General features: G+C 37.7%; 1 long non-coding RNA gene across 1 annotated transcript; it reads right to left on the bottom strand.

Moving 5' to 3' along the window:
* Positions 1-4,967: 4,967 nt before the first annotated feature.
* LOC148358958 (uncharacterized) lies at positions 4,968-19,727 on the bottom strand. The gene is made up of 4 exons (XR_015851570.1): positions 19,552-19,727; positions 16,519-16,653; positions 16,421-16,448; positions 4,968-5,373 (listed from the first exon to the last, which is right to left on the bottom strand). It is a non-coding gene; the product is annotated as an uncharacterized LOC148358958 (long non-coding RNA).
* Positions 19,728-21,095: the final 1,368 nt, after the last annotated feature.

Raw genomic sequence — 21,095 nt, 5'->3', positions numbered from 1 at the left:
TTTAAGTGCTAGATAGGCTACGGAGTTACCATCCATGAGTACTTCAGCAAACAATGTCCTCTTCTGCACAAGCAGGACATTTGTCACCCTCAGACAGGAGATGCTTAAAATTCACAGGAGATCGCATACAAGTCACATTTAGTTAGAAATGTGAAGGTTCTCACAAAAATATTGGATTTCACCCCCAAAAAAATCGGAATTGATCATTAAGCTCCACCCTTTAGCCGTGATGCTAACACTTTACCCTTTAACAGCCTCATCGTGTCCTCAGCTATGTCCGTGGCTTCACATCACACGCAGGGTGCACTGCTCTAAAGGGCGCGTCGCAAAATTTGAAGAAAATCTAAGACTTTAGTTTTATGGTCGTGAAAATATATAAGCAAGTACCTTTTTATGTAAAATGTCAAGCAATGCCGTAAATAATTTGCACGGAACTTGGAATTGAACAACTACTGTACTTGCAGGGTCAATGACACACTACAAAAGTATCCGAGATACTATTGCAACATCCTTTGCTGTCTGGTAATCCTGGAAGGGGGATACCACATGTGCAGTCCCTTGTCAAGGTTTCTTCATTTTCCTCATGTTGAGGTTTTTTGAGTTTTTCCTTGCCCCTCATGTTGGTTCCAGATCAGGGGATGGTGTAATAAGTCTAAAAAAAATAGTCTGTGTAATAACCTGTGAAGCCCTTTGAGACTCTTTGTGATTAAGGGCGTCACAAATAAAAATGACTTGACTTGACTATTATACTAGCCGCTAATGCTAATGGCTGCAGCCCTGAGTTAGCTGCATTGGCATTAGCGGCGCTTCAGCTAGAACAGGGGTGTCAGACTCATTTGAACTCGGGGCCACACCATAGAACAAACATTCTGTCGGGGGCCGGACTAGTGGATTAAAGAGAAAGAAAAAGATATAAAGAAATAAGAGAAAAGGGGAGGAAAAAGGAGAGAGGGCGGGATAAAGGAAGAAAAAGAGAGTGAGAGAGCGTGAGAAACAAATGGTGAAAAGTCGTGAGAGAGGGGGAAAAGAAAGGGAGAGGAAGAAAGAAATCCAGAGAGAAATAGAAAGACAGAAGGAGAGAAAAGAGAAAAGAAAGCGTGAATGGTAGGAAGAGAGGAAGAGAAAAGGAAAAAAGGAAGTTAGAGCAAAAGAGGTTAAAAGACACAGAGAGGGAAAGAGACAAAGCGCAACAAAGGAAGAAAAAGAGAGACACAGAGAGTGAAAGAGACAGAGACTGGGAGAAAAGGGGTGGAAAAGAAAGAGAGAGGAAGAAATAAATCCAAAGAGAATTAGAAAGACAGAAGGAGAGAAAAGAGAAAAGAAAGTGCAAAGGGTAGGAAGAGGGAAAGAGAAAAGAGAGAAAAGGAAAAAAGGAAGTTAGAGCAAAAGAGGTTAAAAGACACAGAGAGAGAAAGAGACAAAGCGCAACAAAGGAAGGGAAAAAGAGAGACACAGAGAGTGAAAGAGACAGAGTGGGGGCAAAGGGGGAAAAAGAAAGAGAGAGAGAGAGCGAGAGATAATATAAAAAACAAGAGCTAAAAAGAGAAATAGTGAAAGAGGGGGAGAGAAAGAGAAATCCAAAGATATATAGAAAGAAATAGGAAAGGAGAGAGAGACAGGGCAAGCAAGAGAGAAAGTGAGCAAAGAGAGGAAAAAGGAAGGAGAGCAAAATAAGGTAAAAAGACACAGGGAAAAGAGACAGAGAGGAACAAAGAAAGAGAGTGAAAGAGAGTGAGAGAATAAGTGAGGAAGAGAGAGAGAGAGAAAGAGAAATAAATAAATACAAGTACAGTGTCTTTGTTCGAGGCCCCTGCCTTTGGCAGCATCAAGTGGACACATTTCAACCTGCCGCTTGTTTTTCTCTTGCGCTTCTCTGAGTGTTGTCTCGCGGGCCGGATTCAATCCCTCAGCGGGCCTGATCCGGCCCCTGGGCTGCCTGTTTGACACCTGTGAGCTAGAAAGTTCAAAGATGATTAGGTGTAGCGCTAAAGCTAGTAGCAGCAGCATCAGGAAGTTTGAAACCTGTGTCACGACTGCCGCAAGATTGTCAGCAGTTACATCAAGTTGACTCTTAAAAGCACAGCATGTTTAAGAGCTGGGAAGGCTGCAGAGTAGACCAAAAACGGTTATACCCCAAAATATGAGTTAGATAACTTTCCTTCGAATGACAGCTACTGTATGTAATATTGTCATTGGGTGAAAAATCTTTCAAGTATTTATTATTTATATTTTTGCAATAAAATGGAACTGTCTGAGATCGATGCTGACGTGTGTCATTCGTCCACTCGAAACAGTGAAAAAAGGAATATACATTTCCCCTTTCCATGAAAATCTCATTTTAAAATAAGATTTGGTCATAGACATACAACCCATTTTTTTCATTTCGTGTACAGTGGAACCTCATAATCCGTTCCAGAACCCTGTTCGAAAACCGATATGTACAATCACCGAAATCATTTTTCCCGTTAAAAATAATGTAAATCGTTTTAATCTGTTACAACACCCTGAATGTTTACCTTGAATGTTTAACAGAAACATAAAGCTAACCCGGGCTAATCGTACGTTCGAGTTATCGTAATCTTCCGTACGAAAGATGACGCTAACATGAACGTGTAAAAATTAAAAGATCAGGTCGTTTACACGTCATTTAGCACCACAAGTGGCTAGGGCTTCATTGGAAAGGGGGCTCCGTTCCAACACCCTCAATGTTGGGCCCTGTTCCAACACCCTGAATGTTTAACGTAAACTTAAAGCTAACCCATAAAGAAAATAATTATGAATAGGATTTCTTACCTTTGTGGTGGTCAGCAGAAGGCGGACGGTGGAGCTATTATGCCTTTCTCGAAATCCAATAGTTTTCTTTTTTCACCTGTAGCAACTTTGCTGCTTGCACTGACTTTCTTCGGAGGCATAATTAGGGGCTCAAACACTTCGTACACCTATATTCAAAGTAAAAGCAAAAGGAATCACGTCCGCACGCAATAACAGTCGCTCAGGGAAAGAGCCATCTCCACCCGTACGCTGCTCAGCATGGCACCCTAGCGTACGCACTCACGCAGTACCGGCGTTCAATCTCCGATTTTTTGACCAAACAGCAAAGCAAGAATTTTTTGAAATTTTTGGTCGGACTCCGATTTCTTCGAACTGAGAGGCGTTTGAAAACCCAGGTTCCACTGTATATATATTTAGGAATTTAACATGCATCCCTACCCCAACAATTACATTTTGAATGATCTTTATCCATGTAAGAAGTTTTTGATTCAAATACAAATCTAATAATTAAAATCACTATGATTATAGATTAGATCATTTAAAAGGACGGTGTGTGATATTAAGCGCTCCCTTATGGTAAAAAAACAACAACCTTGTATTCATAAAAAAATCATTTAAAAAACCAATAGTGCAGTTTGGACACTTCGAGTCTGACTGTGATAAGTAAATACCAAAAAATGGTTGTCGTGTGTCTTTATCTGGAAGAAAATGTTCTTTATACGCAGGGTTGGGTAGGGTTACTTTAACTGGATTACTTTCGATTACTTTTGGATTACTCCAATACCAAATATGCTAATAAAAGACAAAAGAAACTAAATAGGAATCAAATGATGACTCACAACACGTGGTAAGCTTTCTCTCCTGGCTTTGATCTCCGGCAAAACGAACATCAAATGCGACAAACAAAATGAAAATAAATCCAAACAGCTTGCCAACATCATTTTTGCCGTTCCATGTATTCCGTTACTGCACAAAATTTAGTAATCGTATTCATATTTAGAATTTGTTGTCTTTTATTAGCATATTTGCTATTGAAGTCATCCAAAAGTAATTGAAAGTAATCCAGTTAAAGTAACCCTACCCAACCCTGTTTATACGTATAAACACGACTCAATACTACTTTCAGTGATCGGATTACTGAATTTGATGTAAGGATTTGTGTTAGACACAAATATATTGTAGGACATTCAACGTTGGATTAGTATTCTGTTTGTCGACATATGCATTGAATCATATGGGAACTCTAATTAATGGACATGATTGAATTGTCCATGGCATTTTGTATGTTAAAGGTTTATATAAATATGTTTGACTCGAATAGGTAACCTGTATTGTTTTGTACTAAAATAATAAAAACAAAGATAAAGTTGAGTTTAACTTACTTTTGGAAGATGTCCTTCAAGAGGTGGTCCTCTGTTGTAAAAAGTGGCTGAAAAAAAAGCGTTCGGACCATTTTCTCAACCGCATCAAGCTTTCTTACTCCACTTAAATATCAAAAGAAACAGCCTGCCTCTTTGAAATAACTTATTAAATTTAAGTGTAACTTACTTTTGGAAGATAAGCTTCAAGAGTTGGGTGACTTCCTCCTCCGTGGTAAAAAGTGGCCGAAAAAAAAATCGATCCAACCATTTTTCTCAACCGCATCAGGCTTTCTTATTCCACTTTCATTTCAAAAGAAACGACTCGCCTCTTCTTTACACTTTACACCAACCATATTCAACGAATGCACAAGATATTAAACAATAAAAATGTCAAAGTTCTTAGTGCGCCGGAGATACATACACGTAGAATGTTTGCACACGAACTAGGAAGTAGAAGCCAGATTTCTTCTCTGGGGTGTATGCTGGGTGACCTCTCACAGCGCCACATGCCTGGTAGTGGCGGAAAGAAGAACTACAGTAATGTCCCGTCCTCAGAAAAAGGTGCACACAATACCAAATCTAACTTACAGCAATGTCCGGATAGTTTTCGAAATCCCCCCAAAAATGTTTGTATCTACCGTTTTTCATAAGTAAGGAGCGTCTGTACATATATCATACAATACAAATTGTGCTGCTCCTTTCTGAAAAGACAATGTGTAATTTTCATTTTACACTTAAAAATGTGATTTAAAGCTAAAGAACACTTTTTAAATAGTAAGCGCTGCAAAAAGGAATTTTCTAGAACATTGAAAATGACAAAAAACCTCCCTTGGCACAATTAGAACAACAATTAGTTTATTATATTTGCATACAGAAAAAAAATACTATTTTTTTTAGTCAGCCACGGCATCAGAAAATTGTTGAAAATCAATGAGTCATTCAATTCAAACTACTCAGAAAAGATCTAAAAGAAAAGCTACACGCATGAAATTTCAAGGTGAAAAATTTCCTGTTATTTGCAATTGATCAATTTAATTTTATTTGCAATATTTTCAAAACATGTAAACAGTGCATACACAGTAGCATCACATCACATAAACAATATAAAGGACTTGTAAAAAAAATTCTTTTGAAGCATCAATTGAAGATTTATGAATATGTTTTAGAATATGTACAAGAAGTTTCAGGTCATTTTTGGAAAATGGTGAAAGGAGGAGAAGACTTTTTGAGGCCGATCTTGCTGCAAACAAAAAAGGAAATATATTCAGTTGATTTGTGCATGTCCGATAAATAGTTATATTTTTTTTAATTTCCGAATGGAATTGTGCAGTGTTTTTTAACCTTTTTGAGTCAATCCATCAATTATGTTTAAAAAATTATATTCCAGTCCCAGTTTCATGTTTTTTTAAACTTGATTATCATGTTGTGTAAATTGATGTTATAAAAATTTGACTATCATTTGTGGTCGCCGTGTTAAATCATTTGACTGTAGTATGGGAATTTACTGTATTCACTATCAGGGTTGGGTAGGGTTACTTTAACTGGATTACTTTCAATGACTGGGATTACTCCAATACCAAATATGCTCATAAAAGACAAAAGAAACTAAATATGAATAAAATGACTCGATTTTGTGCAGGCTTAGGGAGTAACGGAATACATGGAACGGCAAAAAACTGGATTTATTTTCATTTTGTTTCTGTGGCATTTGATGTTCGTTTTGCCGGAGATCAAAGAGATCAAAGCCAGGAGAGAAAGCTTACCACGTCTTGTGAGTCATCATTTGATTCAAATTGAGTTTCTTTTGTCTTTTATTAGCATATTTGGTATTGGAGTCATCCAAAAGTAATCCAGTTAAAGTAATCCTACCCAGCCCTGTTCACTATACTACTGTATTTTAATGGTAGTATTTTTCTATGTTTTATTCTAGACAAATAACAAAAATTCTCCTTTGAAATTAGCAAAATTATCATCATGGAACAAATTTGAAGTTGACATATATACCAGTGTCTGAAATAAGGTTTGGCCGACAACTTTTTCAGGAAACTTTTTTTCAAGGGGAAAAAAAAATCTTTTTGTTTTTCCCAAATCAAACGATTGCTTTATTCCGATTTCGTAATCTTCGCTCGGTTTGGAAATTTCGGAATTTCAGTTTGGTTGGCAATTCGCATACTCAGCAGCCAATCAGAAGCATGCATCGAATCAATTCGTGCATCCGGACTTTACCGAGCGTTATAAGGTTGTGCATTTGCATATCATTTTCCAAAGTAGACGCACAAAGAACACAAGAAAAATGGGGAAGTGGTTCGGAATCAAGCCAAAACCTCAGCCCCAAGAAAAATGATTCAAAAGAAGCGAACAAGATTCATGATGCTACAAAACGTAAACGTACATTAAAAGCATCATGAAAAGACGAGTTCACGTGGCTTGTAGCAGACGACACAACGCAAACATTGCATGAATGTTTGGCAATTTGCATACTCTGCAGCCAATCAGAAGCCCGCATCGAATAACTTGGTGCTTCCGGACTCTCCCGAGCGTTATAAGGTCGCGCATTTGCATATTATTTTCCAAAGTAGACGCACAAAGAACACAAGTAAAATGAAGAAGTGTTTAGGAATCGAGCAATTAGCCCAAGAAGAAAGATTCAAAAGAAGCTGACAAAATGTATGACGCTACAAAACATAAACGTACATTAAAAGCATCGTGGAAAGAGGAGTTCATGTGGCTTGTAGCAGACGACGCAACGCAAACATTTCATGAATGAAGATGAGTATATACAGGTACATACTGATGGCAGATGGAAAACAGCCATGTCATATGCTGTTTTAAGTAGATTTATAATAAACTTAAATTTTAAAGAGTTGTTCTGTTATATATTCTTATTATCAATCCTTAATACTTTGCAACAGGGTTTTTTTTTGCGATGAGTCGTCTTATTGTGTTTCAAGTTGTGAAAAATGAGGCAGGCAACTTTATGGCTGGGCAGGCAAGTTTTCTGCCATGGTCTCCGCCAACTTTTTCTCATGACTTTCAGACTATACAATTAAATTTGACTCCCCTGGGCTGATTGCAACTTTTATTTTTGCTATATTTTTTAAATATTTTTTTCTAGTCAAATTACAAAAATATTAACTAATAGGAGTAAAAATCATCACCCGGTGGAACAAATTTGCTGGTGATAATGATTAATAAATTGTTAGGACTGTATAATTATATTTATCCTACAGTTGACATTTAATATGTTATATGTGTTCTCAGCTATGTTTGAAGAGTTCTCAGCCTGCAAGGCCATGAGTTGTGTTTCGATGTACAGACTGTGTTTTGTTCTCACATACCAACGGATGTATGTTGACCTATGACCTCTTCATGCCATAACTCAAGATTGTTTTTAACCAAAAAGCGTGAGAAGAAGGAAAAGGAGGCTCTCCCAAAACAACAGGAAACCGTCCATCTTCAGCCGGATGACAAGCTTTCCAAAGAAGACTAATCAACTCTACGTAGCAAAGGCAAAAACTGAATATTAGAAGGGAGGTTTTTTCGAGGAGATCCTCAGAGCCAGAGCCGAGCCGAGCCAGAGCGCAGCAAGCAGGGCAGAGCGAGCGAAAAGATGTCTAACAACGGAATGTCGGCGGCTTTCAATATGATGATTAATAAAGTAACTAATTATAAAGAACCGATTCTCTTTGTCCTATATTGCAGAGCGTTTTATTAAAAATGTTGGGGACATGAACCTAACATTTAATTGGTCCTTCGAAACCGGATTCCAAGATACCAGATGATTCCAGGACGCGAGAGGAAAATCCAGCAAAGACTGTGGCCACAGCATAAAGACCCTTTTTCCGGGACTGGACCTTCCCTCGCGGGCTGGGATCTGACGGTTGACGGAAAGCCAAGGACTTAGAGAATCGTGAGTAAAATTTATTCGTAACATTGTGTGCATGTAGATAACCGGTAAAAGAAATTGACTCGCGAGCGGGGGGGGGTAGATTCTTAAGGTTTAAGAATCCTCCGTCGAAAAGATTAAGAATTCTCTGTAGAAAAGGAAAATCTTAACAGAGACAAAGTTTAAGAATCCTCCGTTAAAAAAAAAAAAAAAAAAAGAAATTACGGGGGGCAGATTCTTAACAGAAAAACCCTGACAATTCTAGACTCTATCAGGTAAATAGTTTTCAGACAGTTAAAATTCCGCGGGAGGTGTGGACTCCCCTAACCCAGCGCTTTAAAGTTAGTTAAATTTCACAAGGATGTGCGGAGTCCTCTGTCAACTGAAAATAAGTGGAAAAAGAACAAGCGATGTAAGAACGTGATCACGATAAAAAACAAGACGTCTGTGTGATTGAGAAAGAGCGAATGAAATATAAAGTTGCCCCTGGGCAATTGTATTTATATAAAAAATAATAATAATAATAATAATAAATACTCGATGAACTCATAGGTGAAGAGTCATTTATAAGGAAGACCCGACCGCAATCGAGCCTCTGTGTTACTGGATAAAAGTGAGAAATTTGGGAAAAATATAAATGAGCTATTTAGATGCGTTAAATCAAAATAATGCCAGAATAATACCGAAAAAGATAAAATATTCCTGTTTTCAGTTCAAAAAATTGGTAAAAAAGGACTGGGAAGAATAGGAAAAATCTAATTGAGTGAATTGAAATACACTAATTTGAGATAAGGGCATTTTTATACCAAAAAATATTGAAAAAATTGTTTATAAATACTTTTTTTTTTCTCTTTCAATTAAAATGGAAAAAATGGATTGAGTGAAATTCAAATGAGTAAGATAACTCATAAATAAATACATGCCATTTTCACATTAAATAGGTGAAGCTAAAATAGTAGATTGAATTGGTTTAAAGAAAAAAAAAAAAAAAAAAAAAAAAGGGAGAGAGAAACATAAAGGGGAAAGTTAATTAAATATTAAGAGAGATAATTTGGTGAAAATTAAGTGAGACTAACCTTAATACAATAGATTGGGAAAAAAAAAAAAAAAAAAAACTTACTTTTTCAACATTGAACTGTTTTAAATCTAGAGTAAGTAAATGGGTAGAGTGGAGCACATTATAGAGTGCTTTTGAAGATCTTCATTGACTTGAAATGCGTTGTTTAGATGCAAACCATTTGCGATTTATGGCATTACCTTTGTGGAAATACCGTAATGTATCCTAAAAAGGAGGATAACGAATATACAGGGCCATATAGTGAACCGCGTCGATTAAAGGGAGGAAGAGCAGGCACACAGTAATATGCCTCGCTCCACGCCGCCCCCACAATATGCCAAAAAAATCATTCACATGCGCTAATACCCCCCAGGCCATTTACCCACTTCCGAGGAGAAGCCGTGAAGAGGGTAGGGTTTTACCGCCCGATTCTCAATGGCTAAAAGGCCAAGTGGACCCCCTTATTGACAGAGTAAAACATAGATATAGATAACGAGAAACTGATTAATCCTGAGTAGGTCAGATCATGGGTCATAGCACGGCCTTGGCAGTGATTAATTAAAAAGGGAGTTATTTTTCTGGGTTAAATAATGGTTTTAAATCTAGAAGGGGGATTCACACGTGACACCGAGCAAGCTGTGAATAAAAAAAAAAAAAAAAAAAAAAGAGGTGAATATGAGGACGCAGGAATTAAGTGGACACTAAATTGAGAAGATAAAGTTATAGTGAAACAATATTTACACAGAAATATTTGCATGTAAGATGTTACATACAGTTGAGATTTGTGTAATATGCATTTGGTGAAAAATAGTCAAAACATGTGACAGTAATTTTATAGATAAGCTATAAAAATAAAAGAAAATTATATAAAGGATGAAAATCTATTTGAAGGCAAATGAACATAGACATAACATATTGTTTTGCTTTAGAACAAGAAATGAGAGAATTGCAAAGTATTACAATAATAAATTCGACTACAAAAATACTGTAGTGATACAAAAACTACACTATTTTGTTGCCATAATGAGAAATATTATAGACTAAAAAAAATATATATATATATATATTAGTGAACTATCGTGAAAACACTGCAAAGGAAGGAAACGTTTGATTTTACAGCAAAAGTGTTGCTCTAACGATGTTTTTGAGTTTCAGAATTTTGGTTCTTGTCTCATTTGGACTAAAAAATCCGCTGAGGAGAAAATGGAGGAACGGTGAGAAAAAAAAAGTAGCATTACTAACGATGATGAAGATATTTGAATGGGATGAACGATGGTAAGTGAAAAACCAATTTTTATGATATTAAAGGAATATGTCAACAATAAAGGCGTTACAGGTGAGAACCAGAAAAGTTTTGTGTTCATATTCGGCCGGTATGAACCATAACTATGATAAGTAGATCTCATCTTGTTGGAATCCATCACAGCGATCATCGAGCAGCGATTGGAGGACACCCTGAACTGGTTGCAAGCCAATTGCAGGGCACACAAAGATAGACAATTCACTAGCTCATTCACACATAGGGACAATTTGGACCAGTCAGTCCACTTGAAATGCATGTTTTTTGAAAGAGGAAAGTAAACCGTAACAATGAGAGCATGCAGGCTGGCTTGGAACACACACACCTGTTCCCAGGTCCTTAGTAATGCCGCACACGTGTTGGCCACTGCGCCACCGTGCTGCACACACATATATAATATATATCTCATCTCATCTCAGCAGCTGCACCGCTTATCCTCAGTAGGGTCTCGGGGGTGCTGGAGCCCATCCCAGCAATCATCAGGCAGTGGGCAAGAGACACCCTGATATATATGATTTTTTTTTTTAACTGAACTATCAATAATGATAATATGATAGGAATTTTGAATTCCGTGTACTAGCTTGCTAAAAGATTTATAGATCTTGGCAGAACCCCTGAAATTTAGTGATACAAAGATCGAACTTATAAATCGGTGACAAATATAGTAAATATCTGCGTATTCATTCAGTTTTGATCATCGAATTATTAATTTATTTTCTGCATTTGTTGATGGTAATTGCGAATAACAGGCTTGTCTTTTTCCATTTTTCTACTTACTGTACTTTTCTTAGTACAACATAATTCGTGATATCAATCATCAAAGCAAATGAGCCGTTTGAAAGCAAGCTCTCTTTGATGAATTGAACAAGGAAAAAAGCCGTTTGTCTAATAAAAAGACTGACCTTCGCTCGACAAGAATTACCAACAACAATGACGTAATCTCGAAGCGACGAGATCTCATTAGCTAAGATCGGCGTGCAGGAAAATAAAAACTCGTACAGCAAATTCAAAAATGCGTTAAATCTTTGTTAAAGAGTAAACTAAATGATAATGAAAATTTAAAGAAAAAAAAAAAAAAAAAAAAAAAAAAAAAAAGGTTGCGCACCCAGCATAAATGATGCGTCTTGGACAGGTAAGCGGGAAAATGAAAACACTGAGTGTATAATACAAGATAATTATACCGAATAGTATAAAAAGAAAGAATATTTGAGTGAACAACTAATCATTTTTCGTTGAAAATGCGAATAGCAAAGGGTAATAACTTTAAGACGTGTAGTTTTGCTCTTAATAAAGAAAGGACGATTAAAGCAATGAAGCTGACTAAAAATGGTCCATAATTTTAGTGTCAATCTTCTTGTTCGTAAATGAACAAATTCAAAAGAGGCGTAAGACGTAAAAAGATTATTTCCTTAGTTGTTCTCGTATTACAGAAAAGAAAATTCGAGACTAGAAATAATTAATAACGTAGCTGAAGCTATTTCAGTCAATGAATGAAATGATTCTTTTAAACAAAGGAAAAAAAGAAACGTATTAATAGTCGGACCAGATCATGTTGATCTGTATAGCCTTGATCACAAGGGATCTCGAAGGGCTGCATAGAACATAGACTAATGCGTAGAAGCAAAGATTGTTGCGCAGAATAAAAGATAATGAATAAACAAAATAAATACACTCAACAAGACATAAGTGACGAGTATGTATTGTTCTATATTGAATCAATAAAAGATTGATTATGGTTACAGATAGAAGAAAATACAATTAGAGAAGTTATGACATTAAGTTCGATTTGGCATTTTTTGAGAAATTTTTGTTGATCTTTTGAGATTTTTGATGTTTAGTGTGAGGGTTTGGAATTTTGACAAGTTTAGCCCAAAGGACAATTGGGAGGACAATTGATTACACACTGAATTTTTTTAGAATGAGTGTTACGATTGACAAGTGATAAACAAATGTGTAACAAATACTGACTTATGGTTTGGTTAAGTTAATAAGGGAACGGTTTCTATGGAAGAGCATTTTTAGAAGACAATGAGAAACTGATCAATCTTGAAGAGGGCCATAGGAAAAAACGGATTAGTTGATTTTGAGACATATCGGGCTAATTTAAGAATAATTGCATGGGAAATAAATGAATAGAAATTAATTAAACTAAGATAATGTCTACTAGTAGTTAAATTGAGAAAAATTTGAATAATCCGGCTAATTTACAAAAAATCCCACTACGTAAGCACAGTGGAATTAACGAGACTCTCAAGTGCCAGTGAATTCCGCAAAAAAGACTCTTTCTAAGTCTCCAAAGGACATATAAATCTGTCAAAAAGAGGCCATGGACTAATTTGCTGAAAGAGCCAAAGACAGTCATCCATTGTCTGCGCCGCTTATCAACAGCGAGGCCAAGGGAGTGATATGGAGCACATCCCAGCTACGCTCATAAACAACGAGCTCACGGGAGTGTGGGGGTAACACACACGGCGAGACGTGAAGTGTTGGGCCTGCGGTCGAGGGGTCACATGTCCTTTGAATGTGAAGAAGAAAGCTCTGCTGAGCATTACCAAACAGCGTGACTAGGCCAAGATGGTATTCAGACAAAGTCAAATAGATAGATAGATAGATAGATAGATACTTTGTTCATCCCCGAAGGGAAATTCACATTTCCAGCAGCATTCCTGAGCTGAGAACAAACAATCGAGAACAATCGAAAATAACACGGGAGCTGCTGGAGTGGCTGCCATTCGTGACGGCGCCGGAAGAAACGATTCAATTTGAATCATGTACAAACAAAATATTATTGCATATGGTAGCAGTTCTTTTTTCGAGCAAAATATAGAGTGGTTTTCGAGTGCCCTCTTGGAAACAAATGAAAATCATGGAACTTCAATGGACGCTCAAATGCCAATTTTTGAACGCTCATTGCAAATCCTGTTGCGTTTTTGCTTTGGAAAATAATTGTTCATAAGTATGAAACTGATTGTGCTTACTTGAATAATGATTTGTGTTTATGGTAACTGTGTGTACAAAATAATGTTTGCCATAGCAGCAGTATTCTTACCTGATCCACTCAAGCCAGATGCTATGGCTGGGATACAACCAGTGATTGAAAATTTAATATAAGCAGGGGTGTTAGTGGAATGTGCCGACTCCCCAGTAAACACGCCACAACATGCACTCTTGGTTAATATCGTGGACCTATAACAACTCTGTGACAGTGACTGTGCCACCAAATGCCACCATTGTGATGTCCATACCGATAACCTCTTTAAAAGTGTTCCAGTGAGGCAGTCTAGGGAGACAGCCAACACATATTACTGGGCAAGGGTGGGAGGAGTACTGGTGGTACGTGTTTGGACACGGAGCGTTCCAAGGGTGGGAGTATTTGGTTATAACGGAAGCAGGGGAGTACTGGACCCCAGGGGACAGCTCTGAGGCCCAGTATTTCAAAAAATCGGGTTAAATTGCAGCATCAAGGAAGCAATTTACAACTGACTATAACCGTTACAAACCAGACAATTCGACCTCCGGGATCAGATTTTTTTTTAACAGCACGTGCTGGGGTTTCACGTTATGGGCCTGGTCCTCGGGCATGGACCCCTTTTTTCCCGGTCGTAGTGTGTGTAAATGACAGTATGAAATCGACTGATCAGCCAAAATTAAGTAACTACTCTGTAACGACAAATATCACATCAGTAAGCATGTCAGTCGAAGACATTGATGGGTGGTTCAAAGTTACCACAGGAATTTCAAGGATAGATAACAACTGGTTGCTAATGGCTGAGCAGGCGGCACATGCTGTCATAAATGATTGTGTTGTGTGTAGTCTGAATGATATACAATGTCACCGAATGTTGACAGTCAATATAACATTTAAACCACTCTCCCGGAGTGACATCTGGTGGTGGTGTGGAGAAGACAAGTTGTATGATAGACTACCGTACAATACCACGGGATTGTGTGCATCTGTGTCTCTTATTTTACCTGTGTCTATAACCGCCACCACAATCCCTGAATTGCTAACATCTGTGAAGAGCTTGTTACCACATGCATGGAAAAGTAAAGGTCTACCTATGCCTGGAGTGACAATGATCCTACATACATCGACAGTATCGGTGTTCCAAGAGGCGTACCAGATGAATACAAATTAGCAGATCAAGTAGCAGCGGGTTTTGAATCTTTGATTTGTTATTGGTGTACAATTAATAAAAATGTTGACAGAATAAACTATATCCATTTCAATGTGCAGAAGTTAGGAAACAAAACAGAACAAGGTTTCTCCGCCATACACGAGCAACTCTCTGCTACCTCCCTCATGGCTTTCCAGAACCGGATTGCTGTTGATATGCTACTGGCTGAAAAGGGAGGGGTCTGTTCTATCTTTGGTGACCAATGTTGCACGTTCATACCGAACAACACGGCAGCAGACGGAAGTCTGACAAAGGCCCTGGAAGGCCTCAGGTCACTTAACAACAAGATGAAAGACCACTCAGGAGTTGACACATCAATGTGGGATGGTTTTGGAGATACGTTTGGAAAATATAAAAAAATAATAATATCAGCCATGATGGCAATAGCCGTTTTTGCGGCAATTCTCACATTGTGTGGATGTTGTTGTATTCCGTGCATAAGAACATTGCTAACAAGACTAATTACAACAGCTCTTGCCCCAATGCAGGCAAAGATGGTACCTTTGTATGCTCTGTTGCCCTCGGATACCGATGCTGATGATGACTCTGGCAATTACCATAAAAATGACGATGGTGAAAATTGTAATGACACAAATGTTGATGATGATTGCCTGTCTCTGCATTTTCCTTATATTTACTCAGATCCTGGTCATTATGACGACAACCTCTAAGTGTAACAACTGTGTTGTATTCATGATTTCTCTGTTGAAAATCGTATTGCGAAATGACAGTTGAATGAAGTATTATATCAACTGTAGGATAAAGAGGAGGGAAATGTTAGGACTGTATAATTATATTTATCCTACAGTTGACATTTAATATGTTATATGTGTTCTCAGCTATGTTTGAAGAGTTCTCAGCCTGCAAGGCCATGAGTTGTGTTTCGATGTACAGACTGTGTTTTGTTCTCACATACCAACGGATGTATGTTGACCTATGACCTCTTCATGCCATAACTCAAGATTGTTTTTAACCAAAAAGCGTGAGAAGAAGGAAAAGGAGGCTCTCCCAAAACAACAGGAAACCGTCCATCTTCAGCCAGATGACAAGCTTTCCAAAGAAGACTAATCAACTCTACGTAGCAAAGGCAAAAACTGAATATTAGAAGGGAGGTTTTTTCGAGGAGATCCTCAGAGCCAGAGCCGAGCCGAGCCAGAGCGCAGCAAGCAGGGCAGAGCGAGCGAAAAGATGTCTAACAACGGAATGTCGGCGGCTTTCAATATGATGATTAATAAAGTAACTAATTATAAAGAACCGATTCTCTTTGTCCTATATTGCAGAGCGTTTTATTAAAAATGTTGGGGACATGAACCTAACATAAATATAACTTGATTTAACACAAAATGGCTCCCCTGGTACAATTACAACACTTATTTCATTTTTACTCTCTATTTTCATCTTGTTTTTCTCGACAAATATTGAAAATATGATTTAAAACGGGTACAAATATTTCTCCAGTGGAACAATTAGTGTTTTTTACTAGTTACAAACGTTTTTCTTTATTTTCCGGTAAAATAAGAAAATGATCATTGAAAATACGTGCAAGATTTGTATTTGATTCGATTTCTTTTATAATTTCTTGCAATGCAATCTTAAACAGCTGCATCATAAAAGTCATTAAATATATATTCTCTGTCTCATTTCATGAGGAGATAATTAGTAGAGAAAAAGGAAAAAGAGGGTGATATGCTGCCACCTACTGATATGGATGAATGTTACAGTTAATGTGCTTATCACTGAAATAAAGCAATGGCATGTTTTCTTTCGTAAACATAAAATTTTTCAATATCTTGCAGGCACACTAGAAAAAAATTCACGGCATACTAGCACGAGTTAAAAAACGCCGGCATTATAGTCTATACTCACGTGAGCACTCTGTCCGTCAGAGGCCGTTCTACAGAAACAAAGGAAAGTTCCACGTCATTTTTGGAGTAAAATCGGAAAATTGTGTTCTGCCCGCTCACCTTTTTTCTTGCAGCATTTTTTGCAGGCTTTGCACTTGTACTTGTAGCAGAATTGCACGATGGCGATGGTGAAGAGAATGGCCAGGATGCCGAACCCCACGGCCACGCCCACCGCCGTGGGGTTTACCCTACTGCCTAATAACATACAAGCAGAAATGAGACTGTGAAAAAGGAAAAGACTTTTGTAAATTGTAAGGTTTTAACATTTATTAAACTGAAATCTGACTCCGAAGACACGTGTCTTGTCTAAAACCCTTACAGTTGGAGCATATTCAGAAGCCGGAGAAATGTAATTAGCCAATCAACGATTGTAGTCCCCATATCAATTTATTTAGCCGAATCAAAGAGTTGAACAAATCGGATCTTTCTGCCGTGCCAAGATTACAATCGTGTGCAGAAGACGACAGGGTTGCAGCGTTGTTCCTATAACCCATGCTGAAGAAATGGTCAAGCCCCGTGACCAAGCCTCTGGCTGATTGGTCCGCGGTCGTCGATGCAAATTTTCCAACCATGATATGAAGAATGGGAGGAGGGGTGATAACCTATCACCCTCCGGACAGAATGGTGCCAGGCACATACTCCACCACTCCGAGGTGATAAGTCATTGTTATTTGCACAGAATGTGGGAAAAGGCTCATTCCAACGCAAAGCGCGGTTTACGACACCCTTCTCTCAGAGTTTGCCCTCAAACACTGAAGTCAGATTTTAGAACAAGTATATTTGACTTTACGTAACATAAAACAGTGTATAAAATCGTATATAACTTGATGAATGAATGAATCCTAAAAACAATGCACAGGAACCAATGTCTTGTTTTTAACTCTTCATTTTTTTCCAGAGAGTCAATTTCAGAGATACTGACGATAAACACGTTTGTTGTTCTAAAACTAAATTTGTACTGCGTGAGTGATTCATTTTTGCAGTAACAATTTGGTGTCAGGATTTTTGGAGGGGGAAAAACCTGTCTTATGATTTTATCACAACACTAATATGTCTAACAGTAAGAAATACATAGTGGTCAAGCTCAGAAATGCATATAATTATAGATATAGCTTGTTTTTTTTAAACAGTGTCTCTGAATGTTTTCCACCCTGACATTTCCTAACAAAAATTTTACCAACAAGGCTTATTTTAAAAAAAATGTTTGGTTCTTAAACACATAGTTATACTCTATGAAGATATTACAAATATTATCACTCCCCGACCTAATTTCCCCCCATTATGTCCCTACTGTTGGATTCATAGACCTAACAGGGTGGACAGGGTGGATTTTTTTCTTTTTCAAGCTAATCTAGCCTTAGCTATTTAGCTGATCAATGTTACGCTAGTTAACTTTCAACAGATTAACAAGATTTTAATAACTTAATCCAATATGTTTTAAAAAAATGTTCTCAATAAGCTTTTTCCATAATTTGACATAAGAGGGTTGAACTTTAAGAGTGCCTCATACAAGTAGAACACATAAGATAAATTTAAATTTAGGAGAGTAAAGGTTAACCTATTTTTATACAGTTGAACTCCCGCCAAAATCAAATGATGTCACTTCCTGTAAATGGCTTTTATGGAATTGTAGTCTTTGGGGGGCAATTGAGGACATTCTCACAGGGTGGATCATTACTATCAGGACATGAAGAACTTAAACAAATAGCAAGTAAAAACATTGTATCTCAAATTACTAAAGAAAACAAGTGATGTTATTTTATGGCCTACACTCTTTGAGGAAGTTGATGACATTGCATCGGGGACACGATAAAATTGAACATGAGTGTCACCAAAAGTGATCAAAAATCCAAAATAATATTTGAAATACATTCTATTTAGGGTTAAATGATTGCAAACACTTCAAGTGTATAACTCATGTAGTTTTAAATCAACATTTTTTGCAGATTTCTCGAGAAAAAACTCTCACGGCCTGATACAACTGGTCAAGCAGACACAGCCTACTGTATTTCAAGTATTTTGCTCTCAACAAAAGTCAACTGTAAAACGATATAAAGTTTCACTCTATAGAACACAGGTGTCAAACAGGCGGCCCGCGGGCCAGATCAGGCCCGCCAGACAACACTCAGAGAAGCACAAGAGAAAAAACAAGCTGCAGGTTGAAATATGTCAACTTGATGTTGTCAAAGCCAGGTGCCTCCAACAAAGACACTGTACTTGTATTTATTTCTCTCTCTCCCTCTCTCTCTTCCACCCCTTTTCTCCCGCTCTGTCTCTTTCACTCTGTGTCTCTCTTTTTCTCTTCCTTTGTTGCTCTTGTCTCTTTCTCTCTGTGTGTCTTTTAACCTCTTTTGCTCTAACTTCATTTTTTCCTTTTCTCTCTTCATACCCTTTGCGCTTTCTTTTCTCTTTTCTCTCCTTTTGTCTTTCTATTTCTCTTTGGATTTTTCTCTTCCTCTCACTTTCTTTTCCCCCTCTCTCACGACTTTTTATCTTTTGTTTCTCACGCTCTCTCCCTCTCTTGCTTTCTTTGTCCCGCCCTCTCTCCTTTTCCCTCCCTCTTTCTCTCATTTATTTATCTCTTTTTCTTTCTCTTTAATCGACTCGTCCGGCCCCCGACAGAATGTTTGCTCTATCGTGTGGCCCCCCGAGTTGAAATGAGTTCGACACCCCTGCTATAGAATAAATCACAATCTCTTGTCAGACAACTGCTCAAGTAGACGTATACTACTGTACTTCAAGTGTTTTTAACACAATAAAAGTAGTATTTTTGTAGTATTTCTTTAGTAGTTATGTAATATTTATGTAATAATATTTTTGAACTATAGTATCACTGTAGTAGTATTTTTGGTAAAATGTATTATATTATTGATGGTGTATTAGTAGTCTATACAGCCCTTTGAGACTTTTTGAGAGATTTTTAGAGAAAAATCAGGGAGAGAGAAAGATGCGGACAAAAAAGGTTGCTACAGAGAAATACTTGTATACGATATAGAGAGGAATCACATAAATTCAAGATAACGTGTCGAAAATTTAAGAACTGCGACAGTCTGACACGAAACAATCAAAATACAAGCTGTAAACCGGTCTTACCATTATTCCCCATAGCAAAAGACCTAAACAACCTTCAAATGTCCTTTCTCCTGGTTTGACTTCCACAAAGTAGGGATCTGATAAGAAACCAATCGATATTTTTCAAGATTTTGAGAGAATATGTCCATCCGTGCTGTCTTCCTACATCTTACGTCTAAGAGTGTGTTCCCCATACCGGGCATTCTTTTCAAAACCGGTCTTTCTACCTTGTTTTCATGGGCTAATGCGGGAAGTGGATTATCCTCTTTTGTGGGGATTGTCAGTCCCGTTTTTGTGACATTGTTACTCCAATAAGGAACATTTGTTTGACAAATTGAGAGTTTTGAACTGAAACTCGATTCTCTCCTGTCTGGTTTCCAAAGTATGGTCCGCGAGCACCAGAGCGCCCCCTGAGGACAGTTGGAGAGCCCACGGAGCTTTTCTGGAAATAGTTCTGTGTCATTACGATTTTCTAGTATAATGCGTTTTTTTCTTTAATAATTGAGTATATTTAATAGTATTTTTTGTCATGAACCAGAACAGGATCAGGACCCAAACGCGTGTCGTTCTCACACAAGCCATTTATTTTACGGGTAATGGGGGGTCATGCACGTTAGGCAGCGGTCTGGCGTGGAAAGACAGGAAGCCAGAGGCCGACGAGGTCGATTACAATTCCTCCAGTTGATATCGGACAGATGGGGTTGATACCGGACAGGACGGGACAGACAGACAGGATAGATAATGAAACAGGATATCGAAAATAAATAGGACAAACAAGACGGGGACGAAAACTGGAGAGAGTAATAAACAGAATGAGACTGAAAATCGATATTTAACAGGACAAAAATAAACGGTAACATTACCGGACAAGGGATCCCAACAGGAAACAGGACCGAGTCAAAACAACATCTTGCGGGGCAGAGGTTTGTTGACGGACTGACACCCAAAGAGTGAGAGTATTGAGCTTAAATAGATAGAAAGCCAATCTGTCAATGAGCCGCAGCTGGCGCCACACGGGCGGGGCCAATTCGGCGCCATGGCAACCGTGACAAGAATATTGTTTTTTTTTTCTAATGTATTATTTCATTTTCATTTTTACATTATTAGTGGTAATAAAAAAAAACAAGACCTTTGGGAATGAAAACTGGAGAGAATAATAAACCGGAGAAAAATAGACGGGAACGAAACTGGAAACCGATATTAAACAGGACAGAAATAAATGGGAACAATACCGGACTGGAAATACAAACGGGAAAACAGGACAGAGTCAAAACCCATGTCTTGCGGGGCAGAAGTTCGTTTGACGGGCTGACAAATGAAAAATGAGAGCAATGAGCTTAAAAAGATGGAATGAAGCCCTGAATCACTGATTTAACAACTGAATATTCTAGTAGATTGTGTCTAAAATGAATTGGAAGACACAGAAATAGAAGGTTTTTATTCTCGCCTGTCATTAGTATGAAGTCTTGCCTGATCCCAGATTAAATTTGATTGCAATCTGAAACAACCCAAACATTGTATTTTAACATAGTTTTCAACAACTATGTCAAGGCGTTTCCCAAAAT

The sequence above is a fragment of the Urocampus carinirostris genome, chromosome 10 (assembly GCF_059441175.1).
Source record: "Urocampus carinirostris isolate Australia breed hairy pipefish chromosome 10, RoL_Ucar_1.0, whole genome shotgun sequence".
In the NCBI taxonomy this organism is placed as follows: Eukaryota; Metazoa; Chordata; class Actinopteri; order Syngnathiformes; family Syngnathidae; genus Urocampus; species Urocampus carinirostris.
The sequence above is the reverse complement of the archived record's forward strand: the minus strand, read 5'-3'. Positions and strand labels throughout refer to the sequence as shown.